The sequence below is a fragment of the Hemitrygon akajei genome, chromosome 13 (assembly GCF_048418815.1).
Source record: "Hemitrygon akajei chromosome 13, sHemAka1.3, whole genome shotgun sequence".
NCBI lineage: Eukaryota > Metazoa > Chordata > Chondrichthyes > Myliobatiformes > Dasyatidae > Hemitrygon > Hemitrygon akajei.
This window is the reverse complement of record NC_133136.1, coordinates 52,864,830-52,879,340: the sequence shown is the minus strand read 5'-3', so window position 1 is coordinate 52,879,340 and position 14,511 is coordinate 52,864,830. Positions and strand designations below refer to the sequence as shown.

The 14,511-nt window shown below is 40.4% G+C and overlaps 1 long non-coding RNA gene across 1 annotated transcript in view; it reads right to left on the bottom strand.

Annotated features, from left to right (window-relative positions):
• Positions 1-1,895: 1,895 nt before the first annotated feature.
• LOC140737496 (uncharacterized) overlaps positions 1,896-14,511 on the bottom strand; it is a 77,781-nt gene continuing 65,165 nt past the window's right edge. Inside the window, exon 3 of the long non-coding RNA XR_012101173.1 lies at positions 1,896-2,008. This is a non-coding gene — a long non-coding RNA (uncharacterized lncRNA). The remainder of the gene's footprint in view (positions 2,009-14,511) is intronic.

Genomic DNA, 14,511 nt, shown 5'->3' with positions numbered 1-14,511 from the left:
TTTTGATTACACTGCAGCATTTGACTCAATGGGCTAGACCAATCATCTGCACATCTCACTTGACCACTTGAATTAGACTAAACATGACTGGTTTGATTCGCACCCCCCCAGAAAATCTTCAACAACTTTCATTCCCCTTTCTGCACCATTAATTCTGGAATTTGCAAAGGATTGTGAAAAGTATTGTTTAAACTTAGTGCTTGAGTAGAAAGCTATTGCCCAGAAATTCAACCCTCATTGATATTGCTAAATGAACCATGTATTTGCAAGTTCATATACTGTTCTTCCTCCAAATGAAACTGAATTTTAGATGCAGACAACAATTTGCAGTCACTGACAAACAGGGAAGAATTTCTAGACAATGATTTCCTCAAGCTCTCTCTTGTAATTCACTGTTGATAAGCATTTTGTCTCTTACCGCCAATGACCAATGACTGTTACTTTGCACATTAATAGGTCCCTTAACGACTTGAACAGAACTCACAGAAATCTTAATCCAAGGATTTCTGATTGCTTTATCATGCTTCTGACAGTTTTGATTTAGACCCCGTGGATATGCTAGCAATGTTGTTTGGGGCATTTATTTTGTGGGTAAAATTGCTACAGCTAATTTACACATTATGTTTCATTAAGTCACATTCACCACTGTTCTAGCCATGAAAATTTGGGTTAAACTGAACAGTGGCCATCATGAATACCAGACTTGAGCTAAATTTCTGTACATAAGATAAAAGCCATTAAGCTAATCCTAAATATCTCAAGATTATATGGAACTACAGTGACAGAGAAAATAGTGTGATAAAACTTGGGTCATGCCAAGCAAGAAGTGATTTGATACATCATATGAATCTTATTTATGGGCCCGCTGAGTGAAGAAAATCCTTGGTATATTCTGAGACTGAAGACTGTGTGCCAGCGTTGTCTCAAACTTGTAGTACTACCTCGACACAGAACTTCACAACAATCTTCACATTATTACAGATCTTCATAATTTCCATTTTTAGAGATGAACGAAGTGCTGTGATTCATATCATGCATCTCCCAGTCCTCTCATACATCTAGCTTGCTGAAATTGGAAGAGCCACCCAGCAACACATTTTCTCAGCCATATCACACAAACATGAAGACATGGTTGTACAATTGTACATGAGTAAATGAACATCATTGCTGTTTTTCACTCCTATCGCACACACTCCCCCTCTTGAATTCATGACTGAAATCTTGCTCTTCTACATAGAATTAAGAGCCTACACCTTGTTTTTTTAATTCTTGAATCATAATAGAAGTTTTATGGAGTGTTTTGGTCACTAAAAACAGTTACTTTTGTCCTTGTCATGCAATTACCACGTTTGACCTACTGTGCTTTGGAAAGATTGGTACAGACCAAACTGCTACAGAACTTTTCTTAGGAAAGGTTGCGAAACCTGCTTGAAATGAAGAATCAGAGAGATATCTCTGTGTAATTTTAGCCACCAACACAGACATATGAATATTATCTCTGAGCGTCCTCTTGTTGCCAGAATCTGGCATTTACTCGTTCTCTACGACTACAAGTTTCAGCTGTCTAGTTTTGGATCTAATTTGTGTGAGTTTTTACAAGCTATGCAGAAGAAGCATTTCTCTTGATTCCAACTACCTGCTACTATTTTATCGAAATTGCCATTCCTTTTGTGTGGGCTTTAGCAATATACATCGGTAACACATTTAATAGTGTTGGAGAACACAGAAATATGATAGTTACAGTAATGGGGAACCATATATCTACATTGCCAGCAGGGGATATTGGATTGTCATAAAGAGCCAGACAACAATTTTCCTTGCTGTCACCTAAGGACACTAGAATTAATTCTTTCCTTTTCTCTGTAGTTTACGCATATACCTACTGGATAAGGTCACTGAACTATCAGGGAAGTGCAAGCAAATTTGTTCTGTTGCAACTGCAGCATCAACTTTGCATGTCATCATCTTAATTCAAGTTGGAAGAAGCATAACATTCTTCTTCAGTCCTCTGAAATTGACAAGATATCTTTGTGGTTAAATTTAATCTGCAGTAAATAAACATTTTTTACATACATACATACAACGTAAGGAAATAAGACCCATAAGAGTTTAACACTGCTATTGACTGACAGAATTGTATATGATTTCAACTTCCTGAGGCATTTCAAAATCTCAATATGTTAACATACTGCTTTGGGAGACATAAATATTAAATCATTTTAGATATTTGATCTGGAATTTTTATCTTATCTGTTCTATCTCATTCTATTTTCAGCTTTAGTTTTGGAACTGGTAACATATTAGTCTGGCATCTTCATCTGAAATGAAAGGTACAGTCATTGACATAAAATTGTGATAAATGAGATGAAAATAATGACTGATGCAATTTTTAACGTTCATTGAAAGAAACTTTGGTAACAGAAAGAAAATTTATATGTCAAGGCTAAAAAGCTGATTAAATTGTTTTTTCAAAAAACCTAGCATTATTTTCCAGAGCATGTCTTTGCTGACGCAACAGGACAAATGAGGCATCAGTATGTTTATTGGTGGCCAGGTTCATAACTCATGTTCAGAGTTCAAAGTAAAGTTACTATCAAAGTATATATATGTCACCATATACATATCTAAGATTTTTTTCTTGCAGGCATGCACAGTAAATCCAAGAAACACAATGAAAGACCACACCCAAAAGGACGGACAGACAAACTATGCAATAGACAACAAATTGTGCAAATACAAAAGAGAAAAAAACCCAATAAATAACAAGTACATGAGATGAATAATCCTTGAAAGTGACTCCATAGGTTGTGGGAGCAGTTCAGTGATGGGTTAAGTAAAGTTATCCACTCTGGTTCAAGAAGCTGATGGCTGAGGGGTCTTCCTGATGGCAGCAGTGAGAAGAGAGCATGGTCTTGGTGGTTGAGGTCCTTGATGATGCATGCATTTTTCCTGGGATAGCACTCCATGTGGAGATGTTCGGTGGTGGGAGGGCTTTACCCGTGATGGACTAGGCTGTATCTATTATTTTTTGTAGGATTTTCTGTTCAAAGGCATTGGTGTTTCCATACCAGGTTGCGATGCAACCAGTCAACATACTCTCCACCACATTTCTATAAATGTTGGTCAAAGTATTAGATGCCATGCCGAATCTTCACAAACTTCTCAGGAAGATCAGGTGCTACTGGGCTTTCTTCATAATTACTTTGATGTGCTGGGCCCCGTACATATCCTCTGAAATGGTAACACCATGGAATTGAAAGTTGCTATCCCTCTCCACTTCTGAACCTCAAATGAGGACTGGCTCATTGACCTATTGTTTCCTCCTCCTGAAGTCAATAATCATCTCCCTGGTCTTGCTGACATTGAGTGAGAGGTTGATGTTCTGGCACCACTCAGCCAGATGTTCAATCTTACTCTTATATGCTGATAAATCACCACATTGGATTTGGTCAACAACAGCGGTATCATCAGCAAACATGTATATGATGTTGGGCCTGTGCTTAGACTCACAGTTATAAGTATAAAGCGAGTAGAGCAGAGGGCTAAGCACACAGCCTTGTGGTGCACCAGTGCTGGTGGAGATTGAGAAGGAGATGTTGTTGCCAATCTGAATTGACTGAGGTCTGCAAGTGAGGAAATCAAGGATCCAATTGCAAAAATCGTGAAGCTCAGGACTTGAAACTTATTGATTAGTTTTGAGAGGATGATAGTATTAAATGCTGAGTTGTAGTCAATAAAGAGCATCTTGATGTATGCATCTTTGCATCTGCAATCATGCTGCAAAGACAATTCTACATGCTGTAAATAAACTAAAGTAAATAATAACATAAGAATGATGAATAAATTTGCATGGAATTTATGTGATAGTACATGCTTCTTTTCCATTGTTGGACTCTCATCAGCAGTGTGATTTTCCTGTAATATGAAGAAATTGGAGGATGTTCAAGCATTAAATGATTTTTCAGTGAACAGAAGAAGTAATTGTGTTATGTTAAAGTATATATGACATGTGATTACACTTCTTCAGTGTACTGGAATTAAAGAAAATTACTTATAAAAATGAAAAAATATAATTAAGGAATTATTATGATAATACATGAACTATCACTTCTTTGTTGATTGACTGGATTGTTTAAGTCTCACAGAGAGTATGGGGGAACAAACGTGAAAAAGCTCAGGCAGCAACAGAAAGCAACTAATAAAAGGCCATTAAGAAGCTAAAGATTAAAAATAAAACTAAGCTAGCCAATAATATTAAAGAAAATACCATAAGTTTCTTCAGAGACAAAGTACAAAAGAGGTGAGAGTGGATATTGGACTGCTGGAAAAGGATACTGGAGAGGTAATAATGGGGGACAAGGAAATGGCGGACGAAGTGAAATAAGTATTTTGCATTGGTCTTCACTGTAGAAGACACTAGCAGTAGGGTAGAAGTTCCAGGTGTCGGGGTCATGAATTGTGTAAAGTTACCATAAATAAGAAAAAGGTTCTTGGGAAACTGAAAGGCCTGAAAGTAGATAAGTCACCTGGAGAAAGGTGAAAGTAGTTAAGTCACAATGTACCTACCTATTGTACATCCCAGGTTTCTGAAAGAGGAGGCTGAAGAGATTGTGGAAGCATTAATACTGATCTTTCAAGAAACGCTAGATTCTGGAATGGTTCTGAAAGACTGAAATATTGCAAATGTCACTCCACTCTTCAAGAAAGGAGAGCAAGACAGAAGAAAGGAAACTATAGGCCAGTTAGTCTAAACTCAGTGGTTGGGAAGATGTTGGAGTCGATTTTTGAGGATGTGATTTTGGGATACTTGGAGGGACATGATAAAATAAGCCATCGTCAGCATGGTTTCCTCAAGGAAAAGTCTTGCTTGACAAATCTGTTGGAATTCTTTGAAGAAATTACAAGCAGTATAGACAAAGAAAAATTGGCAAATATGTACTTGGATTTTCGGAAGGCCATTGACAAGGTGCCAGGCGTGAGGCTGCTTAACAAGCTACAAGCATATGGTATAACAGGGAAGATTCTAGCACAGATAAAGCTGTGACTGACTGGCAGGAGGCAAAGAGAGGGAATAAAGGGAACATTTTCTGGTTGGCTGCCGGTGACTAGTGGTGTTCCAAATTCTTTTTACATTATACGTCAATAATTTGGATGGCTTTGTTGCAAAATTTGCAGACAATACAAAGATAGGTGGAAGGACAGGAGAAAGGTCACAGAAGGACTTAGACAGATTAGGAGAATGGGCAAAGTAGTGGCAAGGTGGAATACAGTGTCTGCAAGTGTATGGTCATGCATTTTGCTAGAAGAAATGAAAGGATTGACTATTTTATAAATAGAGAGGAAATACAAAAACCTGAAGTGCAGAGATTTGGGAATGCTTGTGCAGGATTCCCTAAAGGTTAATTAGCAGGTTGAGTCTGTGGTGAAAAGACAAATGCATTTTTAGCATTCATCTCTAGAGGACTGAAATTTAAAAGCAAGAATGTAATGTTGAGGCTTTATATAACACTGGTGAGGATCACTTGGAGTATTGTGAGCAGATTTGATCCCCTTTTCTCAGAACGGATATGCTGAAACAGGAGAGGATTCAAAGGAGGTTCATGAAAACGATTCCAGGTTTGAACGGCTTGTCAGTTGAGGAGCATTTCATGGCTCGGGGCCTGTATTCACTGGAATCCAGAAGAATGAGGGGTGACCTCATTGAAAACTATCAAATAGTGAAAGGTATTGATAGTGTGGATGTGGAGAGGTGTTCCCTATGGTGGGAAACACAGCCTCAGAAAAGAGGCGATCCTTTAGGAATGGAGATGAGGAGGAATTTCTGTGGCTAGGGAGTGGTTAATCTGCAGAATTCTTTGCCACAGACAGCTGTGGTGCCCGGCCTATGTGTATATTTAAGACAGATGTTGATAAATTCTTGATTGGTCAGGGCACAAAGGAATACAGGGAGAAGGCAGGAGTTTGGGGCTGAGAGGAAAATTGGATCAGCCACAATGAAATAGTGGAGCAGACTCAATGGGCCAAATGCATAATTCTGCTCTTGTTTTTATGAACTTTTTAAAACATTTTTCCCCTGGCAGCCAGGCAAATAGAAACACGGCCAGAGACAATTGTGGAACCTCATCCAGTGGAGTGGAAAAGGTCAAAATATCAAGAGAAGGGAGGGGAAATTGTCCAACTGCAGAGTGCCTGCTTGACATTCTGGGGTTAAAAGAGGAAAGATGGCACTGTGTGAGATGGAAGAGTAAAGAGTTACCAGAGTCGGCTGATACTGATTATGATAGGTTCTCATATGTAAATACAATGAGCACTCCTGTTCCTCTTGTCACACAGTATTTACAGGAATGTACAGAACTACACATTCTATAGAATGCAGATGCAATCCACCAACAACCACCCACCCCATTCCCATCCACCTTTAACTGCTCGCTTTCTGATCACTGAAACATTTAAATTGTGCCGAGAACTGCATGGTACTTTGTTAATGAAGTGTATTGTCCTCTATGCTACAAAACTGATACTACGAATTACAGAAGAGCTCCTCATTCTTCTACTTTTAACCTCCACCAACCAAACTTCTCTCACATTTTAACCCAACCAATGCCTCTTTTCCAAGATTTTGTTTGGTATTTTAGTTCTCTCTCAAATGTCCCATCATTCCTAAAATAAATCCATATTGGATCTCAGAATGTTATCTCCAGAGTACTCTAAATGCTTCCCTTAGCTCCTCCCATTTCACTGTTTACCTGCCAGTTCACAACATCATTGGCAGGTATGGAATCAGCTTCTTTATGCCTCTGTGTCTCAACCAACTCTTTTGATCCCTCCTAAAGCATAAAGCACTGTTTTCTGCAAATGTATCCATTTTCAGGGATCTGACCATCATTGATAAAATCAATATTTATTGCCGTATTCAGCTGGTGTGCCACTTCAGATTTCGATTCTGATTCAGATAAATTTATGCATCACACGTACTTCAAAGCACAGTGTAAAATGTGTCACCTGCGTTAACATCCAGCACAAATTAAGGACAGGCCACAAGTGTAGTCATACGTTCCAGCACCAACACAGCATGTCCACAATGTTCAGCAGAACAACAGCACAAAAGAATTACAAGAAATCCCTCCCATTCACCTACCCACCCACAAACTCTCCTCATTCCTGCCCCTAAGCCCTAACCTGAGCCCTCTCTCCCCTCTCTGTCCCCCAAACCATTTCTACGAACATAGAAAACATACAAGTCTGAGCCATGACCTCAACAGAGACTGGCTGCTCAGCTCCATCTTGACCTAGAGGTGAATTTGTACATGACCGTGATGGAGCTGGCCAAGTCTGCAGCCCCTTGTAATCCTGAACTTTGACCTACTTGATGGCAGAGGTCACAGGTTTGGGGGTGGGTGTTGTTATTGAAGTCTTTGTGTGTAATTCCACTGAGTTTTGTAGATAGTGCCCACTACATCATTGTGCACTGATAGTGGAAGGAATGAAAGATTATGATGGATAATGGCATATCAATTGATGGATTGATTTGTCTTTGATGGTTGGAGCTTCTTGAGAGTTTTTTGACCTGTGTTCAGCTAAGCAAATGGGAAGTATTCTATCACACTACTGATTTGTGCCTTACAAATGATCAGATGGTCTTGGGGGTGTCAGCAGGTTGGGCACCGAATATCTGATATGGTCTTGTAGACATAGTAGTTTTATGGCTGGTGCAGTTGAGCTTCCAGTTAAATTTAACACCTGGAATATTGATGGCGAGGATATTTGAATTGAATGCCAAGGTAAATAGTTAGTGTCTCTTTTGTTGGAGATAGTCTTTGACTGGCAACTAGATGATGTGAAGGTTACACATTATTTAACCTACCCATGCCTTAGTATTTGTGTAAATCTTGCTGAAGGCAGGAATGTACTATTACACATAAAAGAATAAGAATCGTTACTATATATGAGGGGTGATTGATAAGTTTGTGGCCTAAGGTAGAAGGAGTCAATTTTAGAAAACCTAGCCCATTTATTTTTCAACATAGTCCCATCCTACATTTACACACTTAGTCCAGCGGTCACGGAGCATACGGATCTTGGACTTCCAGAAAGTGTCCACAGCTGGGTGATTGATTCGTTTGTGGCCTAAGGTAGAAGGAAATGAGTTATACAGCTCTCATTACATGCACACACAGTTCAACTCTTTGAGTGATTATGCAGAAAGTTTGAAGTTAATAACTCATCTCCATCTACCTTAAGTCACGAACTTATCAATCACCCCGATGAGCTATTAACTTCAAACTTTCTGCATAATCACTGAAAGAGTTGAACTGCATGTGCATGTAATGAGAACTGTATAATTCATCCCCTTCTACCCTAGGCCACGAACTTATCAATCACCCCTGCTGTGGACACTTTCTGGAGGTCCAAGATCCGTATGCTCTATGACCGCTGGACTAAGTGTGTAAATGTAGGATGGGACGATGTTGAAAAATAAATGTGCTAGGTTTTCTAAAATTGACTCCTTCTACCTTAGGCCCCAAACTTATCAATCACCCCTCGTACTGCTTGGATGTTATATTGAGATGCTGGCTTTCATCCTCTGCCTGTAAGATGTCTTTTCCCTTCTACGGTTCTAACCCCACTTCAAACTGTCTCATCCTATCATGAGTTTGTATCTCTCTATTCCAATTACTAAATAGACTTTATAATGTATTCTATGGAATACTTCTTGATACCTTTATGATCGGATTTGTCATTACATCACTGTAATATACCCTGCTGACTAGAAGACTATCTTAATTAATCTTAAGCAGGAGATGTAAGTAAATTCAAAGGGATCAATATGATTAATATGAAATGACAGCTGGAGATTGCTGCTTAGGTAAGCAGAAAGTAGACTGCATGAATAAAGATGGAAAATTCCGCTAAACCTCAGTTTTAAATTGAGCATTTAAAAAGACATGATAAAACAACATTTTGTGCCTTTAGTAATTGAGCTGATTAAGCAGACTTTCTTGGAGTTTACACTCACCTTCATTGGCCTTTTCTCAGTTGGTTTATCTTTCTTACTTTTAAACATTAATGGTATACATGTATTTAAAAGATTGAGTGTTTTAATTGCCATTGTAATGCTTCAGGCAAATTAAGTGAAGTGTCGGTCTAATACCAAGGGTAAAGCATATTTTCCTAGATTTTATATGAGCACTGCCATCATCTAACCCATATTTACCGCTCACATCGCATGACATATTCATTAAACACAGATTCTACAGATGCTGGAAACCCAGAGTAACAAACACAAAATGCTGGAGGAACTCAGCAGATCCAGCAGCATCTATGGAAAGGAAAAAACAGTCAATATTTCAGTCTGAGAGCCTTCTTCAGTCCAGATGAAGGGCCTCAGACTGAATTGTTGACAGTTTATTCCTTTCCATAGATGCTGCATTATATATTCCTTTTTTAGTTTACAAAACAGGTTTAACAGTTTGGAAAGGCAGGTTGAGAATAATTCTCATGGGCAGTCATTGTTTTTTATTATACATAGCTTTACATTCAGACTTGGATGAATGAAGGAAACACAAAAGTGTGGGACAGAAAGACAGCTGTAAAGCAAGTGTCAGGGAGCAAAATCTAGAAATCATAAAATCAAATGCTCATCAGTTAAAGGAGGCTTCAATAAATATTCAATAATTGAATAGTACCACGGAAAAAGGAAATTGGAAATCCTCGGCCAATTGCTCAAACAGGGTTGTGACCAGAAAAGCCTTTCCTCCCACCAGATTCTTCCAGCAGATTGTTTGTTGCTCAAATACAGTTTGATCTTCATTTTACTTCCTAACAACCAACCTGTCTTTTTCAGTTAATAGATAATCCTAACGTTAGTTAATTCTACAGCATATGAAGATAGTCACTTTGCTGTTTGCAAAGATGGCTGCCTATCAAAGGCCCAAAAGGAAGTATATTGGAATAATAATAGGTGGGACACAACTTTGATGGCTTCACCAATCAAGTAAAACTTTTAATTCCATCTTCCAAAGCAAAGCGTTTAAAAAAAAATTCAAATGGAGGTGTTTTCAATACAAATATGTTTCCTCTGAGAAAATGCCTTTTCCAAATTTCAAACCAAATACATTGAAAGAGGACAGTAGTACCCTTTGTTGACCCCGTAGAAGCCATTGCGATCGAACGTACTGCCACCTTACCGGAAGATAAACTTCTCACACTTGACAGTGACTGCAAGCTGAACAGTCCACTTCCAATGGAAGAAGACAAAGACTTAAGATGGCAGCTTCTGATTTAGGATGGCGGTTCTGGTTTAAAATGGAGCTGGTGAAGCCCTGCGACTATTTATCAGCAGCAAACAAAACAGAATTGTTTATTCTTTATTAAATTCTTTATTAATAACACTTTTTCTGGAAAATTTTTTGGTAACCGATCATGGCAAACAATGGAGAGGTGAGGTGGAATCGAAGCAGGGTTGCGGTGAAGCGAGGCGATGTACAGTTGAGACAAGTGGAGGTGACTCAGAGTCGTGACATGCAAAGGCAAGGCCCATCCATCAAAGCTGAAGGAAAGGAAAGACCCGAGGTTTGATCGATCTAAGTGCCGTGCCAGGCCAATTTGAAAAGGTCAGGTACGGGCCGAAACTTTGTGGGAGGGTCCAGGCCCAGAGCGTGTCAAAGCATCTGGGCTTGGGTCTTAGAGCGAGGAATGACCCAAAGTGTGGATGATTTAAATGCCGGGCCAGATTGTAAAGGCAGGGTGTCAGGACCAGAGGCGAGGGTCAGTCGATTCTGCCCGCTGCTCTGTGACTTTTACTTGGCTCTGCATCAAAATGAGGCTGTGGCCTGCTCCAGCTGCTGTAATGTCTGGCTTTGGGTCCACGGACTCATTTTCATTCTGTGTACTACATGCTTACTTTGACTGTTTACATAGTTTTTTTCCTTTCTCTGCACATTGGGTGTTCGATGGTCTTTTTAAAAAATGTGTTCTTTTTGGTTTCTTTGTTTTGTGGCTGCCTGTAAGGAGACAGATCTCAAGGTTGCATATTATATACATTATTCAGAAGATGTGTAGCTCAGGTGGTTGATGTTTGGGTTGAGTTGTTCTCCAATTTTGGCAACTTACTTGCAAGTGTATTGTCACCATACGAGGAGATATCATTAGTGTGCTGCTGATTGTGGTGTGTCATCCGAATGCTTGTCCTTTATATGCTTCAAAAGTCTGATCACCTGGCTGTACTTCTACTCCCTGAGCATAGACAGAGGCTGAAGACTGCAGCACCAGCAGGGAGGACCAAGAAGGTATGGACAAGGGAAGCACAGGAGCGCTTACAGGACTGCTTTGAATCAGTGGACTAGACTGTTTCCAGGGATTCGTCTTTGAATCAGGATGTGTACGCCGCAGTTGTTACCGACTTCATTAAAACTTGTGTGGATGAGTGTGTGCCTACAAAAACTTGCTGTATATTCACAAACCAGAAGCTGTGGATGAACCAGGAGGTTTGTCATTTGCTAAGGGCTAGATCTGTGGCATCGGTGACAGGTCTGGTGACCCAGGTCTGTACAAGAAAACCAGGTATGATTTGCAGAGGGTTATTTCAAGCGAGAAGAAACAATTCTGAGCAAGGTTAGAGGTGACATCAGGTGTACGACAGAGGGTTGGCGGGGCATTTCTTCCTACAAAGCGAAACCTAATAGCATGAATGGCAGCGATGCTTCACTACCAAATGAGCTCAACGCATTCTATGATTGCTTTGAAAGGGAGAACACAACTACAGCTGTGAAGATCCCTGCTGCACCCAGTGACCCTGTGATCTCTGTCTCAGAGGCCGATATCAGGCTGTCTTTAAGGAGAGTGAACACTCACAAGATGGCAGACCCAGATGGAATACACTGTAAGGCTCTGAAAACTTGTGTCAACCAACTGGCAAAATATTCAAGGACATTTTCAACCTCTCATTGCTATGGTCAGAAGTTCCCACCTACTTCAAAAAGGCAACAATTATACCAGTGGCTAAGAAGAATAGTGTGAGCTGCCTGAATGTCTATCGGCCGGTAGCACTCACATCTACAGTGATGAAATGGTTTGAGGGGTTGGTCATGGCTAGTCACCTCCTGCCTCAGTATGGACCTGGACCCACTGCAATTTGCCCATCACCACAATAGGTATACAGCAGATGCAATTTCAATGGCTCTTCACACGGCCTTAGATCACTTAGACAATACAAACACCTATGTCAGGATGCTGTTTGTTGACTATAGCTCAGCATTTAACACTATCATTCCCACAGTACTGATCAATAAGCTACAGAACCTGGGCCTCTGTACCTCCCTCTGGAAATGAATCCTTGACTTCCTAACCAGAAGACTACAATCTGTACAGATTGGTAATAATATCTCCTCCTCGCTGACGATCAACACTGGCACACCTCAGGGGTGTGTGCTTAGCCCACTACTATACTCAACGGTGGAACAGGCGGACGAAGTTAATTGTGAAGGCGGATAAAAGCGGCAACAAATCCATCAGCTCCAATCATTGTCGTTTCCATGCCATTGGAATCGGTTGATTTGTGAAGTATCGTGTGCTTCTTGGAGCGCAACATCAAGTACACATTAAACAAATACACATACAGGCATCTTCGCACTGTGGGCCACTTCTTCAAGTCTTTCGGCAATCGGGGGAGGGTGACGGGAGCAGGCAATGTGATAGCTGGAAGTTCCTAGTCAAGAACTGGCATGAAGGTGGTGAATACTTGATTCAGTCGCTCAACTTTTGGACACAATCAGCTACCAAAAGGGAAGTCTTTCAGGAATGCAAGGCTGCAGCCCAAAAGAACACCTAAAATACCAATCTTGGAGGAAGAAAGCTCAGGAAATCCAACAACTAGCACACACCAACGACACTCGAGGCTTTTTCAATGCAACTAAAGCTATTTTTGGCCCATCCACTCATGGTCAAGCCCCTCTTAAAAGCAAAGATGCTTCAACCATCCTGAAAACAATGTTGACATCAATTCTAGATGGAGGGAGCACTTTGAAGATCTTCTAAATCAAACCCTCTCATTTGACAGGAATGTGATTAGCAACATTCGAAAACAGCCCGTTGATGACTCCCTAAGCAAAATACCTAAACTCAAAGAAGTCAAGGAAGCCATCAAAACCTTGAAAAACAACCAGGCCACTGGAATCAATAGAATACCAGCTGAGGTCTACAAAATTGGAGATAACCTGCTTCATTAACAACTGCATCAAATTCTCATCAAGATCTGGATAAATGAAGACGTGCAAGCAGACCTTAGAGACTCAGCAATTGTTACCATCTACAAAAGGAAAGACGATTGATCCGAATGAGGAAACTATCGTGGAATATCCCTTTTAGTAACAGCTGGAAAGATCCTCACCTGCATCATGAACAACTGGCTCAAGCCTTTAGCCAAGAAGATCCTTCCGGAGACACAAGCCGGTTTTAGACCATCACGTGGAGCAATCAACATGATCTTCACAATGCGACAACTACAAGAAAAATGTCGTGAACAACTTCAACCTTTGTACATGGCATTCATCAACCTCACCAAAGCCTTTAACTCAGTATCAAGGGAACTCCTATGGGATGTCCTATACACCTATGGATGCCTTGAAAAGTATCCTGAGACTCCTCCACAATGGCATGCTTGCCACTGTCATGGTCAGCAATAGTAACTGTGAGCCTCTTCAAGTTAGATCAGGAGTAAAACAGGGATGCATGATTGCCCCAACTTTGTTCACCATCTTCATTGCGACAACCATCCACATTATCAAGGATGACCTACCCCCAGGAATCAAAATTGTCTACAGAACAGATGGCAGACTTTTCAATCTTGCCCGTCTCAAGTCGAAAAACAAGACATCCATGAGTTCCCTCATCGAGTTCCAATACGCAGATGACAACAGTGTTGCAGCTCTTTCAGAAAACCACCTACAACAGATTCTGACTGCCTTCAACCGTGCATACACAAAACTTGGACTTACCATCAATTCCAAGAAGACTCAGATCATCTACCAACCATCACCAACTGAGACAAATTGGATAGAACCAACAATTCAACTTGGCGAAATGACCCTGGAAAACGTGGACCACTTTCCGTATCTTGGAAGTCACCTCTCCTCCAATGTCGACCTTAATGATGAAATCCAACATTGTCTTAAATGCACTAGAACAGCATTTGGACATCTCCGAACAAGAGTCTTTCACGATCATGACATCCGAACAGACACCAAAATGTTAGTGTACAAAGTAGTGGTGATCCCAACACTCCTGTATGCATCAGAAACTTGGACAACATACCGACGACATCTGAAGGCACTTGAAAAGTTCCATCAACACTATCTTTGAAACATCTTACATATCAGCTGGGAAGATAGAAGAACCAACGTCAGCATGCTAAATGAAGCAAAAACAACAAGTATTGAAGCCTACGTCATCAAGAACCAACTAAGATTGAGCAGTCACGTTGTTCAGATGAAAGACGAACATCGGCGGAAACAA